The sequence below is a fragment of the Triplophysa rosa genome, unplaced genomic scaffold (genome assembly GCF_024868665.1).
Source record: "Triplophysa rosa unplaced genomic scaffold, Trosa_1v2 scaffold88_ERROPOS766536, whole genome shotgun sequence".
NCBI classification, from domain to species: domain Eukaryota; kingdom Metazoa; phylum Chordata; class Actinopteri; order Cypriniformes; family Nemacheilidae; genus Triplophysa; species Triplophysa rosa.
In genome coordinates this window covers 43,142-45,709 of record NW_026634899.1, presented here as the reverse complement: position 1 = coordinate 45,709, position 2,568 = coordinate 43,142, and positions in this window count along the sequence as shown.

Here is a 2,568-nt window from a genome sequence, read left to right as displayed (position 1 = left end):
ATTTGCCACAGTAACTATTTTACTGAGTAAGATAGCAAGCACATGACAAAAGCACATAGCTTAATGATTTAATGAAAGAAAACACTTATTGATTATATTGATATTTAAATCATACTTTTATCTGAAAAATATTCCCACAATTCCCTCTCTTGACCTGTAAGAGGTCACACATCATCTTCTCCTTCATCTTCTGCTAGATCACTTGATTATAAGGAATAAATGGTTATTTGTATGTTCACGTCCGTAAACATTTCACTCAGAATCTTTTGCACTTTCTTGAAGTCTAGTTTATCTAGACCACACCCCAGCCGGGGTACTGAGATACTTCTTACTCTATTAGCCACACACCAATCTCTCATGTGTTTTAGGCTTTCTGTGAAACAGTCATATGTTGGTAAATCAGTGTATTGTTCTTTGGTTATTAGGTGAAAAATAATTCTGCCGTCTTCTTCTTTAGTCACTGCACATTCACCTGGTTGTTTGTTTTGATCAATTACTTTCTCTGTACCATATCGCCGTTTGAACTGTTTAGCTATACCTGCTCCGTATGCACAGTCAGCACTTACACAATGGGCCAATGGTTCTGTGTGTGGGCTTGTGAAAATGTCGCCTGTTTTATGTATAATTTGGAGCTGTTGGTGTTGTCCAGTGGCAATTTCAGTGTCTGTTTTACCGTCACTTTGTGTATCCTCCCTCTCTTGGACCTGAGTCCTCAGGTCCAAACCAGTGTCAGCAAGAGACCTAGAAGGTGGGTCACAAGCTACACAGGATGTTAAATGGAACCAAGTATCGCCTTTGTCTTGTAGTTGCACACAGTGTGAGGTGCGAGCTGTTACTCGATGGGGCTTAGACCACCGTGGTTCACTCCACTTTCTGCGGAAGATCCTGATCCTGACCCAGTCAGCTGTGACTGGAGATGGCAGTTCCTCCGGTTGTGCTGGTACAGGAGTTACCTGATGGGAAAAGGTTCGAATCAGAGCTGTTAGTTTATCAAAATACACAGTATGTGACAATGGCTGCACTGTGTCCTCTCTCAACGCCGTGGTTGGTCCTGGAAATTGACGACCTGTAAGCAATTCAAAAGGTGTAAAGCCTGAGATCCTGTTGACAGAAGAACGAATAGACATGAGAGCAATGGGTAAAGCTGACAGCCAGTTCAATTTAGTCTGTGCACAGATTTTAGCCAATTTTAGTTTAATTGTCAGGTTTAAACGTTCAACCTTACCTTGGCTGGCCGCATGGTAAACCGTACCATACGCATGTGTTAGGCCTAGAGCCTGTTCAACAATTTTCAAATGTTCATTTTTAAAATGGGTGGCATTGTCAGATCTGATACGTCGTGGGAACCCATAGTGTGGAATGTAATGGTTGATTAGACACTTTATTACGGCCGTACTGTCCTCTCGGCCGACAGGATATGCTTCTGGCCAACCAGTGAAATAATCAACAATCACCAAAACATAGCGTTTGCCATGTACTCGTGTAATCATGTCTGTGAAGTCAATCACAATTTCTTCCCCTGGACCAGATGTCAAAGGGAAACACCCCCGTTTGGGTTTGATGCTAGGTTTTACATTGTGTTCCTGACAGATACAACAACTCGTCACATGACCTGACACCATGGATTGCAAAAATGGATGCCACCAATGTTCGAGAGCTCTCATCATTTGTTTGTCACTGACATGGCTTACCCCATGGGCTTGTGTTAACATTGAACCGGTCAGAGAGACAGGCAATGCCGGGCGTCCGTCTGGCGCTTGCCATAGACCATCACTAGCACAGATGCCTCCATGCTGTGACCAGACTGATTGTTCTTCAGGGGCAGATTTCTGTTGTTCTTTGACCAAGTATTCTCGAGTGAAACGAGGCAAAAGATCACTACAGGCTCTATCTGATCTTACCACCTGCTGAGTTGCAACATAGCCAGCTTCAGTTTTGGCAGCTAGATCAGCTGCATTGTTTCCATCAGTGATAGGGGAATCATTTTTGGAATGTCCTGGACATTTAATAACTGCTACCTCTTTGGGTATCATCAGAGCCTCTAAAAGGTCTCTGGCTTCGCATGCATGCGTGATTGGTCGACCTGAGGATGTGATAAAACCACACCTCTGCCATAAGGGCAATTCCACGTGGACAGCTGTTACAACATATGCTGAATCGGAATATATGTTCACACGGGTCTCACCAGCGTAGTACAGGGCTCTTGTCACTGCTATCATCTCTGCTCTCTGTGCTGACTGTTTTCCTTCTAACTTCCCTGCATTCCTTGTCACTAATGAGCTTCCCACTTGTTCAACTACTGCATAGGCTGCCTTCAGGCTCCCATCCTCTGCTCTGAAACAACAACCATCTGTGAACAATGTCATAACTGGCGGTGGGGTTGTCAATGGCACCGCAGATAGATCTTCTCTTACTTTGGATGCTCTCTCAGTGATGGGTGCACAATCGTGTGGCTGTCCATCTCCCATCAGATCAGCCATATTAATGCCTTTATGTGTGTATGTGAAATTGGGACTGGTCAAAATCTTAGCTATTCTTCTCTGTCTCAGTGGTGAAAATGTGAATGAT